Raw genomic sequence first — 26,128 nt, 5'->3', positions numbered from 1 at the left:
CACACTTAGCAGCCTGCCACTTACCAAGAGCCTGTTCAGAGAACCATTGTATAAAGCAGGTATTTTTTAGACCTCTTATATTTAATGACATTTAATGCTTCTGGAGAAAATCTTTTCAATTTCAATTTGTGGTTAACAGAATATTTCTTTTCTTCTTGTGCTTCTTATAGCACCCAAACTTGATTTTTTTTACTCTTGATTTTTAAGCAGCCTGTTTACACAAAGCATGGAAGAGAGTTAAAATGAGAGAGAATTTAGAGAAGGTGTCATTTGATAACCATGACAACTCAGAAGGCAATAAGAAGAAATTTGGAATCTAATATTTGTTTTAGAAGCAATAGAAAACCTGGCAGTTGAAGCAACAGTCCTCTGTTACCTGGCATAGTCAGAGCATGGTTGAAATAGAATAAATCTGAGGAAAATGGGAAAATTTTAATCTGATAACTTGGAAAGAAAAAAGCATAATAAAATCCACTAATGTCACTTTTTAATCATCTCACAACATCTCATAAGGTTTTTCTATTTGAAAACACAAAATTATCCACTGATACCATGGCCCTCCATCCTCCACCCTCACTTCCTTCTTCATCTCCTCATGAGGTTTTTGACCGGACAATAGTGTGTGTATTTTCTTGAAATAATAGAAAAAAATGAAATAGCATGCAAAGCAAGATAAACTAATAATAGTAGACTCTAAAACAAATGGTGTTAAGGCACTGTGTCAGGGATGTCAATTTAATTCAGTTTGATTTGAAGTAAATGTCTTGAGCATTTATGAATCAAAATTTATCTTTCAAGTTGGGATGCTATAAGAAGCAAAAAGTGTACCACATATCAACCAGAACAGACTAAGTTCAGATCAGCAGTGACTGTGATTGTCAGATTTCTGCTCAAAATACAAAAAATCAACAATAATGAAAATTAAAGTTTCTACAGAAAAAAGAAACTTGTAAAAATTCAGGCCCCACTTACCACTTTATAGTTTGTCTTCATTTGAGTGTGTGTGTGTGTGTGTGTGTGTGTGTGTGTGTGTGTGTGTGTGTGTGTACATGTGCATACTTTTCCTGGCCAAACATTTGCCTCTTCTCTAATTTATTTCCTCCCTTATTGTTTCTTTCCCTTTCCTCTTTTAAATATATCTTAAGGTCTTCTTCAGCAATTCCAGGCCATCTGTCCTCACCGTACTAAATAAGCATTCATGGACACATGGCTGCCTCCTCCAGACTGACAAAGGCTCTTCAGTATAGCTAAGAGAAATGACCCAACAGCAGTGGTAAAGAGGCCTAAAAATATTTAAAGTACAAAAAAACCAGCAAGACCCACCAACTTTCTCTTCACTTGACTCCCCCTTTTTTCTTAAGTTTATCTTATGTTTTACCATTGGAATCTGCCCTAACAGAATGCATTTGCATAATTGCCTGCCAAAATGGATATAGCCTTATTTTTAAAGTTAAAGAGTCCTTAGATCAGAAAAAAGAAATTAATAAAAGACAACCAAAACAACTTTTAACTTCCTTTAAAACCAAGTTTGCGTATATTCCCGTGTAGTATAATTGGCAAACATTTAAAAGACAAACAGGTGATTACGTATAAGAAGCATCCCTGAAATTTCCACTTTTATAGTAGACATGAGGGTGTTGGTAGATATTTCTTTTTAGCAGTTTAATAAGAATGCACCCAATGAGCAGATATGCTTCAAATAACTTGCATAAATTGTAAGGCATAAAAGGACACACAGTTTAAAAAAAAAAGTATTCACAGGATTAAAATTTTACATAAAAGCCTTTGACTCTTACTCCTTTTCCAGTTGACCAATCTTTGATTTTTTTTTCACATGCTCTATAGAAAACTGACTTGTTTTATTCCCAGTGAATACTATCATCTTATATAAGTTTGTTAGTTTATTAAATCATTTTATCTAATGAAAAATATTTTAATTGGATGTAAATTATCACTTTATTTTTTCACAACAGATGCTGTGTGAATTACATGAACTTATATGAATTTCTGAGCTACTCATAAGTATTCAGAAAACTGCTAAAACCTGTTAACTGAATAGAAGATAAGACATTCCTATCCTCTTTATGGACTAAACCTTGCTTATGTAAAACTCATTAGGCATTTTCTTCCTGAAATTTAAGAAATTATGTATAAGCCAGTGTTTCTTCATTCTTACACCTATACTATATATACCTACACCTCTCTAAGTATAGCCCAAAGTGATGTCTTCAAGAACTTAAGTTACAAAATGCCTGAACACTCCCCATTATATACTTTAAGTTAAAGAAAACACTTTGCTCTGTGTTGCTGTTATCTCTAGACAATCATAAATCTTTTCTTGGAGTGCTTATTGCTTAATTCCAGTTATTACTAGTTTGCTGAAAAAAACCTGTTTCTTTAAAAAGTCTACAGTAAAAAATTCTAGCAAATTATATTTTTATAATGTCTAGAAAGAAAAGAACATTTTTAGATGCTCTGTAAATAATGATGAAACAAACAGAGTAAGTTGTCCATTTGATGCAACAAAATGGAAGTCAGACAGAGAAATTATCATCTCATCTATGTGAAATACAGGCCGAGATTTCAGTTTTATAAATCCTCTTTGAAAAATCTTGTACCTGCTATTAAAACTGGTCTTATAAGGGTTTGTGTGTGTGTGTATGTGTGTGGAGTGGGTAGAAGCGATGAGGTGGGAAAGAAGGAACTGAATTTGGTGATAACTTTCATTAAGCAGTAGGTGTTCATCAGTGTGTGTCTTACAGTGTTCAGTGTTTTTTATAGAATGTTTTCCCCCTTCAAAAAAAAAATCTAGTGGGTGTTCAGTGGGTTCTTTTGTTGTTCAATCTGTTAATTAGAATTTTGCAACAAATCTTAAATGAGGAACAAAGTATGGTAGAAAGGTCTTCCTTTTAAATTTAGAAAATATAAGTGCCAAAACCAAAGTCAGAATTATAAACATGAGTGGAAAAACACCAAAAGATTTTATATGTTTGAAAAGAAAAAGCACAGCACCCTCTGAGAAATAGAGAGCTGGAGTTAGAGACATGTTGGGGAACTATTTGGGAAGAAAGCAGGACCAAGCAGCAGAACTCTGTTCAGATGGTAGATAAAATGCCCATACATTTACGGTTTCATTGTGGCTGACAGGGAGAGAGCAAATTACAGTTCTAACTCAGAATTTTCCAAATCCTGGATAAATGCGTAGAGATCAAGGAACTGCTTCATCTCTGCTATACCAAACCTTTTTTTTTTTTTTTTAATGGAAGAAAAGAGATTGGGAAGAAAGACCAGGGAGTAGAAACATCTGGCTCTGAGGGTCAGTCCCGCCCTCCCTAAGTACGACAGACAAGCTGCAAGCTCCGAGTGTAAAGCGTTTCTTCCACATTCTTGGGCCCCATTAATGAAAATTTCTTCAGTAATTCTTTTCAGTGTATTGTGTCAAATTCTTGGTGAATATCAATGGATAAAAAATTTGACCATACATATTCTGTATATTTTAAGTTAGTTTCATGCAAGAAAAATAATTGGCTGAGTATTTACAGACTATCCAGTTGAAAATAAGCACCAAATTAGTGAAGCAGCAATAACATTTTCTGGGAAACAACGCAAAATGATAGAATAATAGAGACATTAAATCAAGAAACCTAAATTATAAATTCTTAATCCACTTCTTACTAGGTGTATGGCCCTTATCAAATCACCTACCTTCTCTGAGCCTCAGCCTACCCCTCTGTAGTTGGGGAATAATAGTTGCTTCATTGTGGACTGATAATAAATCTAAACATAGTAAAGTGCCCAAAACAGGTTGGGGCCCATAGTGGGTGCTCAGAAAATGAAAGTCCCCTCCTCTGCCTATTTCACCCTGGACTATGTAATGGCACACGGTCAGTTTAATTACCAGAAAAATGATTGCTTAAGAATTTTCTGGAACAATCAGAAATTTTTAGAATGGAAGTCAACAGTCTTCTTAATAAAGACTATGATCAATGCAGGGTGGATTTTCATATTTTAAAGATGTATGTGGGTAACTCTGGTAGGGAAGTTTTCTTTAAAAAATCCCCTGTTGAGAGCCATTACTATCATGAGTTCAAAATTACTATTTCACTAACAAATTCCCCTTAATTCAAGAAGATACAATCCCAATCTGTGGATACACAGAGAGGACAATATGTATGTGGAAAGTAAGCTTTCAAATAATACTTAGAGTTGTGATATTGTCATAGTCGAATGAATTTTATAAATACACAGATTTGGGTAAAAGGAGCATTATTATTATTTTACAAAATGATCACTGAACTTTTCTTTCAATATTTGGCAACAAATAATGAATTCAGACTATTTTAAATTGAGATATTTATGTTAACCATTGTATTAAATGAATAAATAATCATCAAAAATAAAGCAATGTTGAAATTAATACATATATTTAATCTGGGGAGTTATGAGTTTATTTCTAAACAATTTTTTAATCCTGTGAAACAATGCATGTTTGTTACCTTTAAAATCTGTTACCAACACTCTCTATATTGGTACGTATAATGTAAATGGAACTGGCAACTAATGAATCTTATGAAAGACCACTATGTTACAGAAAAATTGATATTCTGCAAATTAGAGAAATAACCTTTTGGAAAAATTATACCATACCATAAAATTTTAAAATTTCCTTTCTGTGGCTTGAGAAAAAAAATTTACTTCTGGTTAGTAATATAAAGAATACCCTTTGTCTCTATTTAGATTTTTCTGGAAACCTTTACGGCCTTCTGCCAAGTAAATCCATAAGCATGTAGTTTTATTGTAGTAATTCTGGAGAAGGAGTATGAATAAATATAATAGTGTTATTTGTCAAAATTTAAAAATTGATAAATGTCCATTTTTAGCTGATTACAGCATCTTTTTTACTTTCAACACATGAACATGTTTGCAGGCACACATGGCACATAGGCACATACATTCTTTTTTTAATGCTTTAACTGTGTTTTCAGAAACATCCCTGAAGGTATTGTCTGAGCTTATCTAAAAAGTAAACATTTATATTTTTTTCATTATAAGTTATTGCCAAGTATTAAATGTAGTCCCCTGTGTTATACTATAGGACTTTATTGTTTATCTATTTTATATATGGTAGTTTGTATCTATTGACTAATCCCAAACTGTAAATCAACTGTAATTCAGTTAAAAGAACAAAAGGAAATGCTAAAAAAAAAGAGAGAAAGAAACACAGTGTGGTTGCTTTAATGTTACATGTGTTCTATTTTACCTATAAGATAAAGGGTTCAAATACTTTTTGGAGCCTAGAAAAGTCGAGTGGAATTGACATCACTTAGCAAAGACTCCATAAAGCCAATGTCTAACTTTGTTTTTCACTTATAGCAGAAACAGGTTAAATTACTGTGGAAACATAAGCACACATACTTTGCCAGAACCTGTTATAAAGTAGTAAGAATTACTTTCTCTTGTCAGACAGACAGGAGAATACCATATAGGTAAAGGAGAGAGAAAGTGGCTGGAAGGAAAAAGGATAGGGTGTGACGTATATAAAAGAAAAAGGCTAATACAATGGTAAATAAAAGGAGTTTGGCTGACAGTGAATTTTCTTCATAAAACTTTGATTTATAACCAGTTAAAGAAATTGTTTTTGACTAGTTCAGGCAGTAAAACAGTTCACCTGGATTGGCCTAAGTGTGCATTCAAGTTTCTGTCTGGAAAACATAGTTTGACCATAAACTAATGATTCTGCACTTTATCTCTACCAAGCACAGAAACAGTCTGTCTCATTCTGGTGAAGAGGTTTGAAGCATTATCTTTATTATAACCTCAGATACTGCAGAAAGATAAAGAATGCTATTCTTTTTCTCACATCTGTTTTTTTTTTTTTTTTCCAGTGGAACCTTAAGTTTACACAGTGTTCCATGTCAAATACATTTCAATAAAGAATGGTGTTCTTTGAATTTCTACAGATCGCACTGTGAGGGTAACCACGACAGGCTAGCTTATGCTGACATAACAGCTCCAAAGTTGCAGTCGACTAGCATAACAAAAGTGTGCTTCTTGCTAGTGTTACATGTTCATCACGGGACAACTGGGAATGCTGTTCTACATCTTCTCACTCCAGGCACGTGCTTCTACCATCTGGAAAGTTGCTGGTTGCCCTGGCAGGAGAAGGGAACAGCAGCAAATTGAACTTTTCTTTTAAAGGTTCTATCTTGAAATGTTAACCTGTCACTTCTCCTCCCATTTCATGAACCAAAACAACTCATAAGGACATGAATGTGTTTCAGATCAGGAGGGGGAGGAAATGCAATTTTACCATGTGACCAAAAGAAGAGATACTAGTGACAAACCAACCAGTGAGAAGGCTGAGCAATCGATTTTGTCTGTTTTCACTGTTGTTTATAATTCCTTTCATTGTAATGATTATGTGGAAGCCTACATTGATCAGTGTGGTCACAATTAATGAGTAATTTTTCATTTGTAGTTTTGTTTCAGACAAAAAAAATAGTTCCCTACTTATAGGGATCTATTTCCCTGAAATGTTTTTCCACAAAAGAACAGCCACTAGAAAATTATTGGCCTTATAAAAACATAGCCATTACAATAAGTAACCTAGAGTCAGCACACGCAGTATGGCAATGCTCTGGACACCCTTTTTTCAGTTTATTTTATGTGCTCTCCTTCTGTCTTTCTGTGTTGAAAGTCAGGGCTCCTGCTTTATCCAAAAATGTCCTTGGATTGACATCGCCATTATGGCTTCAGTTGTTACTGCTGTGCTGTTGCCAAGGCAGCCAAAATATAGAACTGGGTTCAAAGTAGTAACTGGGTGTGTAAGAGGGTAGTCACTTCCACTCTCATGAATACAGCTGCTCTGAATGTGACAAATACCATTATCATCACAGGTCTTGTTACCTCCAACCACAAGGTGCTATCTGAACAAATGCTCGGTTTTAACTGTCAGATTATTGGATGTGTCACATTTTTCTTTGGATCTTTGGGTTATTGTAACAGCTGTTTGTAAACATTGTAAAGCCCACATTAGGTCAAGAATGGGTAAGAATATTTTGACCCAAATGTCTGCCCTCTGAACCATGCTACGGAATGCAGTGTGTCTGCTGACACTTAAAGCAGTAGATTTAAATAGCAACCAGGATCAACTTCTAGCTGAATAAGTCAATAGGCATTTTCAGTTTCTGACTCCATCTGGGTCAGTTTTCTTTCATCGGCTGGCCAGAGAAAGTCCAAGGGTGTTCAGACCTTAAATGAAAAAAAGGGTAGCAACTAGGAATTTCCAGCAAGATTTTGTCTGGGCAGTATTTTCACTAAGAGTCTCATATATTATCCTCAATAGTTAAAGTTACCCGTGCTTGTTGAATAGCGATCCTTTTCTTTAGAAACAGGGATGCGGGCAGCTTTAGCATTTGTCATGCTCTGATCTCTTTCATTCTGAAAATACCCCATGCTATTTTATGTAGTGGTAATGAGTTAGATATTTCTAGTGCTTGCCTGGGTAAGCAGTCATGAGGGCTGTTGTAATAAATAAATAGTAAGAGCACATTGCTCTGATAATAGCAACTTTCATTGAAGGATGTGAATGTGCTTTGCAAACGAGTGATACAGAATCCTTAGAAAGGCTTTTATTAGCAGAAATGTAATACAACAATTTTTAAATGGAGCAGTAAGGCAGAATGGAGAAAGCATCTCTGACATTGTGTTTCTAGTATCAGTAGTAATTTTGAACATCCAGGTTCTGAAGCCAAGCAGTTGAGAAGCAAAGAAAAATTCCCGTACAAAAATTCACTTATAACTCATGTAAGAATATTATGAGAAATTTTGACCTTAGGATTTCTAGGTTGAAGACACTGCACATCTGCCAACAAACTGCATCAGACAGTTACCTTTGGAAGTCTCCAGCTGCTATATCCAGATGAAATTGTACTTAGTGTTAAAAATAAGATTCTTAAAATAATAGTTATCCTTTATGTCTACTCTTTACAGAATAATGAGATATATTATAGCCATGACCCCCAAAAGTTAAAGATGTTTTCTGTCAAACTTGCTTAAATACAAGAAGCTGTCTATATATATATGCTTATATTACACAAGTACATATATTTATATATAAAAGAGGTTATAACAAGAGAGATATTTCATATATTTATTTCTAAAATAAGAATTTTTTCTTAAAGAAAAATTAATATTCTTACTTTTAAAAAATGTGGGTCATAATTTAGTTAGTATGAAATACATAACAACCAGGATAAGGTAGCTTAGGTGCAGCTGGATGACAAGTCAGACTGAGATTTAAGTTCTCTTTGGATAATTGAGAATTGACTGAATGTGGGACATACAACTTCATTTTAAAGGTGCAGGCAAGTCCCTTGAATGTTTTCTTTTCATGTGATATTTAGACAAGCTGAGGTTTGTTCTAGTCTCAACACACACACACAAAGGAGAATCTCAAACTGAAACTGGCAAAGTTGTGTTCTGCTGTTTTATACTGTGATGCTGTTTGTGAGGTTTCTCACTTTGTTCACATGTTGCCTTGAAATAAAGATGGCACTTTCATTTGGGCATGTGTCCTGAAATTCTTTGTGAAATCAAAATTGAAAATGGTGGCTAGGAATAGTGCCTGAGATCTCTTATGTCTGTTTTGTCATGAAAATTTTTCTTTTGTCAAGGCTTGCCCAATATGAATAGGGGAAAGAATATATTTCTGCTCTATTGCCCTCGGCATCTCTTTGTACTATTCTGATATATTTTTTCTAGATTTTACTCCATTCCAAAGCCCCCAGGAGCCCACAGTTCAGAAAGTGCCTATCTATAGATTTTACTCATTTTCATCTATTGTTACAAGTTTTCTAGACTAGAGTTCTGAGTGCTATGGACTGTAATGGGGATATCAATATATTACATATCCTATATAACATACAAGCAAATGACCATCCTATCAAGGGATTTTGTTCAGAGGATTTTCTATAGAAATAATATTACAAATGGTTGCTATGTTTCTAAGCTCACAGAAAACAGACAAAAACAAATCTTGAACTTGTATGTTACATTCAGTACCCTCCTGATTGCCCCATCTCCTGGTCAGAAATGTGTCTCCTAGAACAGTTGATCTCAGCCTTATTAATAAAAAACACAACCCGAGAGTACTAATTCATAGTAATTCATGGAAGTGTGAACGACTGTTAATCCCTTAAATTCCCATAGGTTGAGAGTGGTTAGAATAATTGTTACTCAAATAAATTATCAATTTGTAGCATCTTAACACAACATAATAAACCAAAGTAAAAAACATTCGGGTAATATGTTAAGGATTTATTTTTCAGCCAACACACCAGCGGATCATACCAGTCAGGGCTTTTGCCTCTGAATCTTTTTGTCTATAATGCTCATGAAGTGGGTACCATTTTTATTTTTAACTTTTTGCACCAGAGAATCTCTAAAAAGTCCCATTTGTCTTCATTGTAGTTCCCATTTCAGCAGCTGCAAGGCACTGGTGTGTGGGAAAAGTGTGGCAGGAAAGAAGGTATTGTGTACATTGATCTAGGGTAAATCAGAAACCCTGGGTATTTGCATTCAACTAGGGACTTTCTGGGGATAGCGCCTTAACTGGTTCTGTGAAACGTTCAGGCTCAGTGGAAAGTGGTTGAAATCCCTCAAATCACACCATTTGGGTGGCCTTTTCTACCCTTTATTTGTAACTCAAATATTCATTTTGCTAATTTCTAAGTGAAACAGGTGAAGTTTATAAATCATAAGCCAGGTTTTCATAGCCACAGTCCTAGCACTCACTAACGCTGTGTTCTTAGGGTTAAGAACCTCAACTCTTTGGTCCTCAGTTCTCTCATAAGTCAGATGGCACTGTAATTTTAGCTGTGCCCTAAAAGTGTGCTAGTGGAGACACAACACACTATGTCTCTAACATTCTTAGACAAAGTTAGGGATATTATGCAAATTTAATATATTTTAATGACTAAATACTATAAGAAGGAACAAAATGCAGCCTTAAAATATTTTCTTTAGCTCTATATTAGAATAATTTCTTGTAGAAATCAAGTTCAAGATTTAAAGAAGTCTAGATGGCACTGTTTGTTAAACTGAAGTTAACAAGCAGTTTCAGGTTTTATAAAGTAATTGTTGAGATACCTTTATACAACTGCTTGCTTTCTGCCTTTTAGAATGCCAGAGAATTCAAATATACTTCTCAGGATCCTTCAATACCCAAGACAAAACTTTTTTTCTCCCTTTTATGGTCTGTGTCTTTTTCTTTTATACTTGGGGTACCAGTCTTATTCTAGGTAAAGATGCAAAGATATTTGAACATATGTGATAAACTAAAATTAAACTAAACTAAAATTAAACTAAAACTGAACTAAAATTAAAAAAGGGTTTTAATTTTATATCATACAAAGCACTTATTAGAGTGTATGGTTTTATTTTGGAACCCAAGAAACAGCCTTCGGTAACTTCAAGATGTAATTGAGGAAATATTTCAGAGGATTGGGTCCTGTGTTAAACAGATTGAAATAGAGACAAGAAAGAGTGAAGCTTTCCATATTATTGTCACTGAGGTCTATTTATACCCACAGTCCATGAGGCATTAGGAACTATAAGCCACAATGCAGTCTACCCAGCCAGATAGATATTTCTACTTCACCCAAAAACATGGTGTAGTGCAAGACAAAACACTGTATGTATAGACTGCGAATACACAGACTTGAGTTTATAGCATGTGTCGTATTGCATGCTTAATTGATAGTTCCATTTGATAAAAATCTGAATTAATTACAGCTATCAATACTAAAGATCCAAAATATTTCACAGTAGAAAATATTCTTTCTAAAATATAAAACATCATGTTTCCACCAATTAGAAACAGATTTTAAGTATATCTTAATAAAATATGTTTCATATATTATATATACTGATATATACATATGGAAATACACATAAGCATATCCATATTGAATTAGCAATCTCAAACCTTCTCAGTATTATTCTTTCACAAGATCAGTTTTTTCATGATCCTAATTTATGTTAATATTGTATTTTTAAATTATTCTTATCCTCTTTATCTATGAAAAGCTCTGGTAACTCTATGAAATATCCAGACATGTAATATGCACTGACTTATTGGACATTAAAGTGATTTGAGTGCCAAAACCAGATACTTGGGAATTTAGCAGAGCTAAGTCCACCTTTGAATCAGTGCATTATTCACAGCTTCAGCAGAAAGCAAACTGGACAAGGTGGGCTCCATTAAGTCCCTTTGCTAAATAATTTGGCCCAGAGAGTCAGAAGAATCCAGTGACCTCCAAAATGACAGTAATGAAGGTGAAAGAGTGAGTCAGAAATCCGGATGTCACCTTGACTTCTGACTCTCCCTCACCCCTATTTCTAATCAATAACACAAGTCTATCTCTTAAACTTCTTTTATATTCACGAGTTTCCCTTCACACACTCCTTCCAGTCACCATTATTTCTCCCCTGAATCACTTAAACTTTCCTAAGTGGTTTCTCATAGTCTAGCTCCCCTGAGATTAATTTTCCATATTGTAGTAAACATAATCATCTAAAAATTCATATAACATCAAATCCCTCTCCTACTGAAAAGTCTTTTATGCTACTTCCCTGAGTCCTAAGGACAAATGGATCATTTTGTTTTGTTTGTTCATATTCGACCTTGTCTTTCATGTGGTTGGTTTTCTTCAACTTTCTTAAGATTCTTGGATGTGTAGTCACACTGATGAACGATGGGCTATATTGAATAGTAAAGGGAGCTGGCACGCATTCTGTTTGCTCTTGCTCAGGACTGTTTCCCCATGAGGCCTCCCTCCTGAGTGAGCAGGCTGACTAAATGTTCTATATAAGAAGGGAAGTCAGTGGAATGTTGTGACAGCCAGTATCTTTGAAGTACCCCTGGAAAAAAAGTGGGTTACAGAACAGGAGCCTCCTTCAGGCCTGGTACGTCACACTACTGAAAAGAAGTGCTCTTCTGTCTGTCATCTTCAACCTGTATTTTCTGTATCTGTGTGTGACCTGGAGTTACAATGAGGTCTGTTCGACTTCTCTCTTAGATCCCAGCATCTTCACAAGATAATTTCCTTAGAGACATCATCCATGCATTCTCCTGATTTTGACAATAGCTCTTGGACTTTGACTGCAGAGCAAAGCCATCGCTGCCAAACCAATAGCTCTCTTTATATCTGTGTTGTGGGGAGAACTCAACTTTCCTAGCTGTTTGGAAAGTAGATTCCTAAAAATGACCCAAGATTGCCCCCGGCTTGTCCCTATTTATCGATTCCTTTGAAGATATCTGGTGACTTTTGTTAAATTTCATCTTTCATTTCCCTACCAATCATATTTCCTTTGTTTTCTGTCCACCCAGAATTTTTATAAAATTTTGATTGACTGATGGTACACTTTCTTGTTTTCTAGGGTGTCATGGTGTCAGTCATTTTAATTTATCATTTCTGTTAATTCAAGGAGACTTCGAGAGAAAGAAAATTTAGACAGATTTGAGTTCAGTAGCTCATTTTGAGCTAGAAGTAATGTTTATCTTTAATCTTTTGGGAAAATAGAACGAAGTAATAATTTAATAATTAAATTATAAAGGACAGTTTTAAATTTTTTTATTTTTATACAATTTTAAAGGTTCCTTTCCATTTGCAGTTATTAAAAATATTGGCTACATTCCCTGTGTTGTACAATACCTCCTTGAGCCTGTCTCATACCTCCACAGCTACACTGCCCCTATCCCCCTTCCCCACTGGTAACCACAAGTTTGCTCTCTGCATCTGAGAGTCTGCTTCTTTTTTTTGGTTATATTCACTAGTCTGTTGTATTTTTTAGATTCCACATGTAAGTGGTATCATATAGTATTTGTCTTTCTCTGTCTGACTTATTTCACTTAGCATAATGCCCTCCAATGCTATGTTGCAGTAAATGGCAAGGTTTGTTCTTTTTCATGGCTGAGTAGTATTCCATCATATATGTGTATGTGTGTATACATATATGCACACTGTGTCTTCTTAATCTATTCTTCTGTTGATGGACATTTATGTTGCTTCCATATCTTGACAATTGTAAATAATTCCTCTATGAACATTGGCGTGCATGTATCTTTTCAAATCAGTATTTTGTTTTTCTCAGATATATACCTAGGAGTGGAATTTCTGGGTCATGTGGTAATTTAACTTCTATGTTTTTGAGAAACTTCAATACTGTTTTCCACAGTGGCTGCACCAATTTACATTCCCGCCAACAGTGTACAAGGGTTGCCTTTTCTCAACATCCTTGCCAACATTCGTTATTTGTATTCTTTTTGATGACAGTCATTCTGACAGGTATGAGGTAATATCTTTTTGTGATTTTGACTTGCATTTCCCTGATTAGCGATGATTAGCGATGCTGAGCATCTTTTCACGTGCTTGTTGGCCATCTGAATGTCTTCTTTGGAGAAACATCTATTTAGGTCTTCTGCCCATTATTTAATTAATTTATTTATTTATTTTGATACTGAGTTGTAAAAGCTATTTGTATATTTTGGACACTAACCCCTTGTCAGTTGCATCATTTGCAAATATTTTCTCCCATTCTGTGGATTGTCTTTTTGTTTTGTTGATGGTTTCCTGTGCTGTGAAAAAAAGGCTTTTACATTTAATTAGGCCCTATTTGTTTATTTTTGCTTTTATTTCCACTACTCTAGGAGACAGATCAAAAAAAATATTGCTGTGATTTATGTCAAAGAATCTTCTGCCTATGTTTCTCTTTTGGAGTTTTATAGTATCTGGTCTTACATTTAGGTCTTTAATCCACTCTAATTTTTTTTTTTTTTTTGTATATGTGTGTTAGAGACTGTTCTAATTCCATTCTTTTACTTGTATTGGTCCAATTTTCCCAGCACCACTTACTGAAAAGACTGTCTTTTCTCCATTGTATATTCTTTCCTCCTTTGTTGTAGATTAATTGACTATAAGTGGGTAGGTTTATTTCTGGGCTCTCTGTCCTATTCCATTGATCTATATGTCTATTTTTGTGTAGGTACCATACTCTTTATATTACTGTAGCTTGGTAGTATAGTCTGAATGCAGTGAACACGATTCCTCCAGCTCTGTTCTTTCTCAAAACTGTTTTGGCTGTTTGGGACCTTTTGTGACAGGTTTAATATCTAGAAGTCACTATTTTAAACACCTTTAAAAATTTCACAACATAAGTACCCACCAGTATACTCCAACTTCTTTATCCATTCAGCTATCAGTGGGCAGTTAGGTTGTGAAATGTGTGTGTGTGTATGTGTGTGTGTGTGTGTGTGTGAATATTATTCAGCCATTAAAAAGAAGGAAATCTTGCCATTTGCAATAACATGAATGGGTCTTGAGAGTATTATGTTAAGTGAAGTAAGACAGAGAAAGACAAATATTGTATGATCTCATATAGTACATGGAATCTAAAAAAAAATTAAAATACCCCTCCCCCCAAAACAAATTCATAGAGAAAGAGATCAGGTTTGTGGTTACCAGAGGTGGTGGGTAGGAAGAGGTAGAATTGGATGAAGGTGGTCAAAAGGTATAAACTTTCAATTTTAAGATAAATAAGTACTAGGGGTGTAATGTATATCATAATGGCTATAATTAACACTGCTGTATGGCATACCTGCAAAGTGTTAAGAAAGCAAATATGAAGAGTTCTCATCACAAGAAAAAAAGCATTTTTTTCCTTTTCTTTCTTGTTTTGTAGCTATATGAGATGACGGGTGTTAACAAAACTTATGGTATAACCATTACGCGGTATATATGTCATATCATTATGCTGTACACCTTAAATTTATACAGTGCTGTATGTCAATTATAACTCAATAAAACTTGAAAAAACAATTTCAGAAATATTTTTATTGATTTACAAACATTTTTATTCATTCTTATTTAAGAAGCTCCTGTGAGAATCAATTTATAAAAAAAAATTTATCTAACCATATTAAAATTAATAAAAATTATCTTTATAAAGATTCTATTTTCCAATTCATACATTGTTTTAAGGAATTTCAATTAATTACAAAATATCAGTAATGTGGAAATCAGTCAAACTGATGAATAGTGAATATATGATTCCAATGCTAAAATGTAATATAATGGAGGATATTTAGGTCATTTTCAGTTATTTAAACTAAACCTTATTTATTATGCCAATCCTCAGCCAGTCATCTTGGTGAGTCTATCACAGCATACTTTTCAGTTATCGTATTTTAAAAAGTATATTGAAGTTATAGTAATTAGTAGGGATTAACTAAATTATATGGCTCTTTGAACTCTCCTAACAACTAGAAGTTTATTAATAAATGATACAATGAAGATTTTAAAACATCATAATATACCCATAGGGACTGCTTATTTTAAGGGATCCATGATGATTTAAAAAATAAGAACCAAAAATATCAAATAGATTGGGTCTTTCTTCTCAAAATGGCTGCAGATATTGATGGTTAGCAAACATTTAATCCTTACTGAAATCTAGCCTTAGAAATTAGTCTACAGTTGTATATACGTTTCATACAGAAATTCCGTTAAATCTGTCTGAGGAGCTAACCCAAGGGGCCAGCAACAAATGGTTCTCTGGTAGGAAATGACTTTTAACTAAAGGTTAAATAAAATTGTACTGATGTTATTTTAAACTGATCACTCAAGACAGTGATTCCTTTGGAATGGCCTTTAGTTCAATTTGCTGTCTACTCCTTTCTGCTTTTTTAATTTAATCTTCAGTACTCCTTTATTTCCCTGATGGACATATGTTCCTCTCTGTCTACTTCTGCTTCTCCCACTCTCTCCAAAATTATGTCCCCTTTGTCCAGGATCTGCCATTCGTTGTCTTGCCCTTCACAGAGATCTGTGTCTATGGGAAACCACCTTATTCTTTTATCCCTCTCTCCCATGATTCTCTTTTTTTCCATCACCATTCAGTATTGTGGACAAATACAGACTTGATTAAATGTTTCATTCATGGATCTTAGCTTTGTAGTTTTCCCTAATGTTAACATCTTATACCGCCACATGGCATATGTGTGAAAACTAAGAAGCTAACACTGATACATTACTATTAACTAACCTCAAGACTTCTTTTGAATTTCACCAGTTTTTATACTAATGTTCTTTTTTCTCTTCCATGATTGATTCCACGATATCTCTTTTATGTGGTCATTATGTCCCCTTCCTTAGTTTTTTCTGAAGATATGTGGCATTTTTTTTCCATCTATGTTTTTGAGGAATACTAGCTAGGTGTTTTGTAGTATATCCTAACATGTAAGATTATCTAGTATTTTTCTCATGTTTATTCTGGGGTTATGGATTTTAGAGAAGCATAACACATAGGTGAATTTCCTTCCTCATCACAAAATATCAGGGTGTTCATGTCAACATGTGACATATCTTGGTGGTGTTAACCCTGACCATTTGGTTAAGACCATTTGCCTGGTTTCTCCATTGTAAAGTTGTTAGGTTCTCTGTTTCCATACTCTGTTGTCTGGCTACGAGTCACTAAACCCAGTATACACTGAAGAGGCGTGTGTGGCGGTAGAGGAGGAGGTTGGGGAAATAAGCTCCACATCCTGGTGGGGGCAGGCATCTCTATGTATCTGGAATTCTTTTGCATGTAGTATTTGTCTCTTCTCCTTCATATATTTATTTTATTGTTTGTTTATATCTCTATGTATTCATATACATCTGTTTTATATTTTGGATTATAATCTAATATCATTATAGTGACTTGAATAGAGCCCCCAAAGGCTCATGTCCACTAGCTTTTGTGAATGTGACTTTATTTGGAAATAGCATCTTTGCAGATGTAACCAAGTTAAAATAAAGTCTTCCTGGATTAAGGTGGATCCTAAATTCAGTATCACTGGTCTCTTTACAAGAAGAGGAAAATTTGGAAACAGATTAGCACAGTCACAGGGGTGAACATCTTGAGAGAGGCAGAGATTGGATTGATGTGTCTTACAAACAGAAATGCCAACGATTGCTGACAACCACCAGAGCCAGGAAGTGACAAGGAAGGCTCCTCCTCTAAGAGCATTCAAAGAGACCACTGTTCTGCCAATCCCTTTATGTCAGATTTCCCCCCTCCAGAACTGGTAGAGAATAAATTTCTATTGTTTTAAGCCACCCCATTCCTGGTAATTCATTATGGCAGCCCTTGGAGGCCAATGCAACCATGCTATTTATTTTGTTGCTCAGACTGTTTCAAGTTTGGCCACTGGGAGATCTTTCAGGTTGGCTCTTGTACTCCTTTGGCATCCTCCATCAGATGCTGGATATTCACTTTTCTTTTCTCTTTTCTGCTAAGCTTCTCCAGCTTCTTCACCTCTTGTTCACGTGTGTGTGTGTGTACATATATGTATGTATGTATATGTGTGTATGTATAGGTATTTTTTTTCCTCCAGATATTGCCTTCTTTTAATTTTTAGGTAGCTAAAGAGTGAACGTTCCTCTTAGTCTTTCTGTTGTCCTCTCTACCTATCACCCAGAGACCTCGTAACTGACTAAATAAACAAACTTCCCACTCATAGAGGAATGAGAGGGGACTGGCAAAAAGATCCTATTAGTAGTGTATCATTCAGTGTCTTTATTCCACATCTGACATGTAATAAATAAGTCCTGTATTTAACTGGTTATCTTTCTGATTACTAAATATTTAAGTAATGTTTACTGACAGCCTTATCATTCCTTCCTAAAATAGCATAAATATATAGTAACTAGGGCAAAATTTGGAGATTAACAGATTTAAAAATTATTATATATCCTGAAAACAAAAAACAAAAAAAATTTAATAAAATTGCTATGGGACACACATAGAATCAGCAAAGAGAAATCAAACAAAAAGTAAAATTTTCTCTTCCTACAGGACTGTAATAAAGAATTCCAATCAATGATTTATTATGAAATTTTATTAGCACAATTATCTTGTAGCAAAACAGACAGATGAAATATTTATTTATTTTTTGTACTGCTGTCCAATTAACAACACAATAGATAGATTTCTCTCAGTCTGTAGAAAATTAGCAAATTAAGTACCAGGGGAATAAGCCACAAATTAGATAATTACATAACTTGACTAAAAACACCCCTCTATCCTGAGATTCTTCTTTATAGAAGTAAATAATTCTCCAAATTTCATCTTCCCATTGCTCAAACTAAATATTATGATAGTTTTTCATATTGCATCTACATGTCAACACTATTTTATGACTTCTAAGAAGATGAGCGTAGCACTGATAAAGGGAAAAAGAAATGATAAGAGGAAAAGATATCTGATGGGAACCAAACTGCAAATTAGAGCAAAGTTTTCATTTTTGATGATTTAATGTATGCCCTGTTTTCAGCAATTATTCCTAATTTAGTTTTTTTTTTTTCCCCTCAAATGGGCTCACTATAGAGCTTTATTCTAACCCACTCTAAGGTGGTATGTCTTATGCCATAACTATACTGTCCACAAGCTCAGAGAGTTCTGTTACTCTTTAATTTCTTATATATGAATGGTTAAACTTGAAAGTGAAAGTTAAATATTCAATAGATGCCCATGAAGCCTTATTAAATTCTTCAGAATCTTTAGTTTCTTGCAAGTCTAAATTGGTGACCCGCCCTGAATTTCAAAGTAATGTAATTACTATATGGTGTAATATTAGTCTCAAATCTGTATAAAATTATTAATGATAAAGTAATACCTGTAAAGAATGTTTCCATAGATCATTGCATAAAAATATATAAAGTATGACATTCATTTAACCTGGAAGCACAGGGAATTTTCCTAAAATATTTTATGAATTCAAAATGTTGGTAGCATGTATTTTATCCCCCAGTCTACCCACTGGCAACCTTGCATATAGAAAAACCTTGCATATAGAGAAAGAAGGATGAAATTGTGTTTGAAGACAGCTTAATATCAGCAAATGAAGAAACAGGCACCAGAGAAGTTGCCAGAATGCAGGAAAAGAAATTGCCTTATATATGGTATATAAATGTCTGAAAAGTTTAGGTGGTGCTCCAGTAATATAAGTAAAGATATACACAAATAATTATTTAAAAAAATGTTACTTAAAATTGTGATTCATTCTTTTATTGCTGATTACCTGATGTCATATAAAACCTTAACCCGTAAGATACCAGATATTTAAATTACCCCAAGACAAAGCGGAGCATACACAGCATCTTCCTAAAATGATGAGGGGTAGGGAAGAATCATAAGGTATAGCATAGCATATTTGAGGTCTGTAGTATAGTTTATTATTGTTCCCAATTATCTACTCTCTCCTCTCTAGGAGTATAATTCACCCCCACTCTTACCCCGCCTTGCTGTAGACAGATACTATCCCAACCCTTGTCAGTCTTAGCCATGTAACTTGCTCTTGCCCACAGATGTGACATATACCCTCTGGCAGAAAAGCTTTAACTGTGCTTGCATGGTTTGGCTGGGCTTCTTGCTTCTATCCTATGCCAGAAGAACAGCATATCCCAGGTGGAGGCTGCTCCTTCAGTCTGGATTCTAGAATGAAAAGACATGTGGAGTAAAGCAGAGCTAACCTATAAACCCGAAAGCAAGTTTTAATTTCTGTCGTAAGTTACTAAGGTTTCAGAATTGCTTGTGAAGGCAATACATGTTGACTAATACAAATGCAAGAGATAATTTTACACTTATGTTGATCTTTTAATCATTTAGGACCCTCCGTCAATGTACTATCCCTCTAAGAAAATATAAATTAATGAATATAGATGCTCGCAGGTTTAATACCTTCTGATTTGCACCCATGGATTTATCTTTTAGATGCCTTTGCCCTGGGTTGCCTTGCCTGGTGAACCATTTAAGACTTTATACTGCCATTAGATTATCCTCCCTCAAAAGTGGGGCTTTTATGCTGAACAGCTTGGTTTGGGACTTTCTATTTGAATTTGTCTTTATTTATAGACTATTCTGGAAGAGTAATACCACAACTGACATTTAAGTGTGTTAAACCTCGGCTCCTGCCAGGCATAAAACCAGAATTCTATCTGGACTTGTGCTTTTCTCTTATTAAAAGTAGAGATGGTCACTCAGCTATTTATAGAAGAGACCATCTACCTCATTGAAGTTTGAGGCAGATTCCAAAGGCAGTACATATAAAACTGAAGAGCTCTGGCATGAGGAAGGCAGTTAGTAAGGGCTTCTAAGGAAGGGGATGACATAATGACATTTGTTTTTTAAATGGGTAACTCTAGAGACAAAATAGTGTAAAAAAAATGGTGTAGAAAGAAAATAACGGCAGAAAAATAGTTCTTACAAATTGTAAAGTTCAGGCAAGCAGGAGGTTCTAAAAGCGTGGTGTAAGAACATAGTAGTGAAGGTAGAAAGGCAACCACAACTTTGGGAGATGTACAGTGTAATCTTAACAAATAAAATAAACTCAATGCGTCAGGGTAGTATTTTTGCTTTAATTAAATATATTGCACGTTTGACAATGTAACAAATGAGAAAGTGATTCAAGAGATCTGTAGAGGAGATGGTGTTATTCATCAACCACTTGGTAGTGTGTGTGAAACAGAGTGAGAAAAGAAAGAGAAAATAACTCCAATCATTTAGAAAGACAAAACGAGAAGGAGAGAAAAGGTGACTGAAAAGTGACTAAAACTGCTGAACAACACACATCATGTGACTGGATGCAGTCCTCAATGAGACTATTGTTTTAAAAATTGGAAATGACAGATGTTTCCTTTACTCATAAAGGAAATTTACCCAATTTGACTTATTCATGATTGACCATGTGAAATAAATTTGTGTGGCATTTTGACAAAATAAAATTATTATTACCAACATTTTATGACTGACTGGTTAAACATTAATAAGTCAGTCCAACAACTCAGCCAGCAGAGGTTAGCAGCATTTGGAAAGCGAGTTTTTATTTCTCTTTTGAGTCCCACAGGTCTGGAAACAACTGGTGTTAAAGTCTTTTACATTAGAGTCAAATCCTTTGTATTCAACATGTGTAACATGGACACCAGTAAAGATCAAGATCTTAAGGATGAGACAATAGAGAGTCGAAATGAAGAAGTTTTTAGAGTAATAATCACAGTCAGCAAAGTTTAACATTCTGATTCTCTCCTTAAGGGAAATGATGACTCACTCACTATACAGAGCAACTCCGAACACAGTTTTTGCACCTTTCTTTATTTTAACCCATTTTTCCCTAAGTGAGGAAAAAACCCAAAATGTAGAGTTAAAACTCCTTTCTTATGAAAAGAAATTAAAAGAGAAAGAATGAAAAGGGGGGGAGGGACGAAGGGAGAGAAAGAAAAGAACAGAACTGATACCATTAAATTGTGAAGATACTAGTCCCAGTGTTAAATGATCTTATTCTGAAGGTGGCCTTTGGATCACTTATTAGTTGAAATTTCCTTCCCTTCTTTTTCAAAATCAAAATGAAAATCTCAAGTTAACTTGGTAGGGAGTATTTTACACAAAATAAGGATGATATTCAGAATTGTATTCTAGACACTGTTGCCAATTAATTCTTTGTTGATAATTTTGGTGCATGCCCTGAAGAAAAGCAGTAAAATTTACCACAGAAAGAACTGCGTTGACTGGATGAAACCCCTGCCGTTCCTGGGGCTTCTCACAAGCAGACTGCCTCGGTGCAGGACAAAGTCATTTTCAGATATGACTGACTAGAAAGGGTCACTTTTACCAAACTAGGGTGAGAATTACAAAAAGCAGTATTGTACTATTAGATACTATATTGTTATGTGAAGGGAAAATGATTATAATAAATGTGTATTAAGTAATGAATAAATTTTTATAAATAGAGTAGTCTTCATAGAAGATACAAATATAACCAAATCTCCCTTTTTATTTCTAATATATCAAAGAAATCTTCCTAAAGAGAAAAATAATTCTCAACTATTGTCCAAAGGAAAGAGAAAAACAAATTCCCAAGTCTTGTAAGACTTTCTGTATTCTCTCACCTGCTGGGCTAGGACCCAGGAATGGTGTTTTCTTTCAGTCAGGTCCGTAGGCAGCCTTGTGGAGAGGCACACTGCCAGAAGTTAGGGTGTGCGAACACGGGAGAATGAACTTTAACTCCTGCGGCTATCACTTGGATTCACAAAACTGGCTCAGTAGGATGAATCTACTGTGTGCAGCATGGGAACCACAACGTTGCAGATGACCTCAGCAACCCAGCTTCTAATATGGCCGAGAACGTGAGGGCTAGAAGATGAAAAGAGTAGGTGCAAAAATTGGTCTGGGTCCTGAGAGGGCAAGGGATCTTTTGGAGATGATGGATTTGCTTACTACCTTGATTGTGCTGATAGTATCATGGGTGTATGCACATGTCCAAACTGATCAAATTGCATCCATTAAACATTTGCAGTTTTTTGTATATCAATTATACCTCCATAGAGCTATAAGAATTGGCTTTAATCCAACTCTGCATACCTAAGAAAAAGAGCAGGAGTGAATGCTCATCTCCAGTAGACACACTCCTTGTTTTCAAATACAAAAGATATATGCTGCTACTAGGTAGAGTCACCTTTTACTGTGCAGAGTGTGAGAAGGGGAATGAAAACATCTCTCCGTGACAGTGTGTTCCCCAAACCATACAATACGTCATGCTGATAATTCTGCTATTGGCATAATACCCACACATAAGAACAGAAGTTTCAGAATCAAAGAAATAAAATCAAATCTTTCCTTTGTTCCCACACTAAGCCACTCTTAGAGTATATATCTGAGTATTGGCACTTTTTCTTCCAGTAGTGGCATCAGTAGGTCTTCTGCTACCACACAGAGCCATAAACTGAGCACTGGCCACAATACTACAAATTGGCCTCCACTTATACCTGGTTGCTAAGAATTAGCCAAATAATCACAAGGAAAGATAAGAAGCAATAATAATAAGTTGACTTAGTAAAGTTTTAAAGAACCAGGTAAAAGAAAAAAGGTGAGGGGAAAAATATCTGCGCCACCCCCCATATAGAACATCAACACAAAAGTAGATTTGAAAACAGCTTCTGTTCTTTTGCAAAAATAAAAGAAAGTGGGGTAGCTGGGAAACAAAAATGGAACTAATTAAATCTTGTTAAAGAACAACTTAAAATCATCATTGAAAATAATTATATAGTAAAAATTAGTGGTTCAATCAGTTCATAAAATAGGAAAGAGTTGAAAACATGTGAAATGCAGAAGAAATGATTTAATTTTCTGAGATAAAAAAGAGATAAAATGACAAATAGTAGTCTAGTGTTTGCAACAAATAAATTGGGCAGAAAAAAGAAGAGAGTAGATAAGAAAAGACTTGAGAGATAGCAACCGAATCTAAATCTAAACTGAATTTGAAGTTGGTATTAAAATCAATGTTAAAATACATGAGAGGTTAGCCTCAGAATGCTTAAAGCAAAACAGTATACATAAATGTCATGCATAACTAAACTGTCCTTCACGTGTGGCTGAAGTGAAGGCATAGGGGATTAGGGCAAAGGGGAAGCTTTTTTCTCTTCTGAAGGTCTGAGTTCTATTTGCCTGAAACACCTGGCCTCTTTCCATACCCTAGATCACACAAAAGTAAGGGTAACTGAGGCAGCAATTTAATTGCGGGAGGGGCATGGTCAAGGAGCGTGAGCTGGATAAGTCATTATGACTGTGAGGTAAGAACAATATCACTGCTTTTAAATTGACAAATGAGTTTCGTGGACTAGTGAGATTCTAATTTAAATTGTGAGTTCCATCCTTGGAGAGATAGTGCCAGATCAGCTAACTCAAATCTACTTTACATTCAGTACTAGCAAAGAAAATGTGGGAAGAGTAATCTAAAATTCATGTACCTTTTGCATAAAGTTCAAGAATTACCTTCTACTACATGATTATACATTTTTATGGATTGGTTAATTGCATATGAAGAGGAAAACTTTCTTCATAAGTGTGTTTCTCATGCCTGGGCAGTTCCATAAGAGGCAGTGGAAATAGTCACAATGCCAAAGACTTGGAAATGCCTACTCATAAAGAGAGGGTGGTCTTTGTAAGTGGAAAGTCACTCAGTTCAGTCCTGGAATGTAGAAACATAGGACTGAAGGGAAAATGGAAATTCAGATACTCTGCTGAAAAGAAAGAACTTTGTACAAGTCCTCACAGTGGGGATGCCACCAAGTCAGATTTATAGAGATATGGAAGAATCTAATGATGGCTCAAGTAGAACTCTTTGAGAGAGGAGGAATTATGCATAGGTGGATTATAGGCCCTGCCATGTGCTAAATGCATAATGCCAAAATTAACCTTCCATTGGGACAGTCCTCCCAACTGAGTGCCTTTAATTTCTTCGAATTTTAACTCATAAGAGCAATGTGATTTAATTTATGATCTTCTTGTTCCAAAACTGCTGGGTGGATGAATAGGCCTAATTCTGAGGTTCACGACTGAGAAGCAGATTAGAATACAGATATAATCCAGTGCTCTCATGAATACCCTCCATCCAGATGATATTTTGATTGCTATCTCTATCTTTTCCCTTGTAGTATTTCTCAGTTGGTTTACAAACGTGGCAGGAAATGGGCAGCTGTCTCCTCAAATACTAACCTAAAGACAAATAAAGATTTTCTCTCATTTTAAGTACACTTTCAGATAATTGACCACACACAAACAAAACAAAACAAAACACACCTGTTCCTAACAGGACCATTAAGAGCATTGTCTAGAACAAGATCTTACAGTAGCTCACAGAGAAAAAAATGTGACAATGAATACATATATGTTCATGTATAACTAAAAAATTGTGCCCTACATTGGAATTTGACACAATATTGTAAAATGATTATAAATCAATAAAAAAAGTTTAAAAAAAAAAAGCATTGTCTAGAAATCATCCAACAGAGGTACTCTTAAAAGGGAATGCTGCTATAGAAAACACTTAGTAAAACTGATAAAAGAAATCTAATGTAAGAAATAAAGAGGATTAGGGATGTTCAGTTTATAATAAAGCCTCATTCATTAAACAAATATTTATTGATAACATGCCATGCCAAGCAGAGAAAATTCAGTGTTGAACAGACATACAGGTATTTGCTCCCACAGAGTTTAAAATCTTGCTGAGCAGAAGTTTTAAAACAAAACAAAAACACTAAGAAATAAGGATGCTATATTCGTCTATATATCTGAATTGAGAAACAGAAACAATATCAAACTAGCCGAAACAAAAAGTAATGTGTTGAAGGAACTGAGGGATGAAGTGCTTTCTCTTACATGAGGCTACATGGTATTTCAGCTCTGAAACTTTCTGTAGAGCAATTTCAGTTTTGTTTTTGTCTTTCTCTTTCTTTCTCTTAGATTGTGACTATTTCAGTATGTGTATTGTAGACAATGAGTGTCCCAGCTATTGTTCTTAGCTCCAGCACCCAACAGAGATTAACTATTCTCTTTGAATCATAATTCCCAATTGACACACAAGAAAATCTGACTCAAAATTAAGGGTCTACCACACAACCAACCGGCAGTGGCTGTTGGGGGTGGTGAGGGAGAGAAGAATCATGTGGTATTAACATGGGAGTCATCCCTGCTGGGAGACTTTGCTGCTTACCTATGCAATATCTTCTCTCTGCATCTGTATGATTTAATAAATCCTGATTTTGTATGGGGCAACAATATTCCCAGATAAAATACAACATTCCTTAACCTCTCTAGTAGATAAAAATGCCATCTGACAAAGTTCTGGCACAGTGAAATATAAGTGAAATTTTCCAGGTGAAGCTTTGGAAAAAAAAGCTTTAAAAAAAAAAGAGAAAGACTTAGAAGACATTTTAATATTTGTCTTCCTCAGAACTGAGATATAATGCTGGTGTGGGTCTAGCCAACTTGCAGGCATTTTACAAGGCCAATGACAAGAGATTATGTTAAACTAACAAAGTGGAAAACCTAAAGGAGACCAGGTCCTTAATGTCATGGAAAAGCTACCATAAGAGTCCTGGAGTTTTCATCTTCAGAATATGATGATGTGACACAAATAATTTTGTTTACTTACACCACTGTGAATTGAGTTTTCAGCTACATGCAGCCAAAAGATGTAAGTAGAACTCTTTCATGATCAGTTTGTGATGCCTAGCTATATCAGAAAGTAGAT

The 26,128-nt window shown here is 34.9% G+C and overlaps 2 long non-coding RNA genes across 3 annotated transcripts in view; one reads left to right on the top strand and one right to left on the bottom strand.

Annotated features, from left to right (window-relative positions):
* The window catches only part of LOC116152064 (uncharacterized), a 659,999-nt gene that overhangs the window by 554,999 nt on the left and 78,872 nt on the right, over nt 1–26,128 (top strand). The window lies entirely within an intron of this gene.
* LOC105099641 (uncharacterized) overlaps nt 18,798–26,128 on the bottom strand; it is a 110,456-nt gene continuing 103,125 nt past the window's right edge. For both annotated transcript variants that reach the window (XR_838114.3, XR_010379108.1), the window contains exons 8-9: nt 21,987–22,230; nt 18,798–19,536 (exon numbers count right to left, since the gene is read on the bottom strand). This is a non-coding gene — a long non-coding RNA (uncharacterized LOC105099641). The remainder of the gene's footprint in view (nt 19,537–21,986; nt 22,231–26,128) is intronic.

Source organism: Camelus dromedarius, chromosome 3 (genome assembly GCF_036321535.1).
Source record: "Camelus dromedarius isolate mCamDro1 chromosome 3, mCamDro1.pat, whole genome shotgun sequence".
Lineage (NCBI taxonomy): Eukaryota > Metazoa > Chordata > Mammalia > Artiodactyla > Camelidae > Camelus > Camelus dromedarius.
The sequence above is the reverse complement of the archived record's forward strand: the minus strand, read 5'-3'. Positions and strand labels throughout refer to the sequence as shown.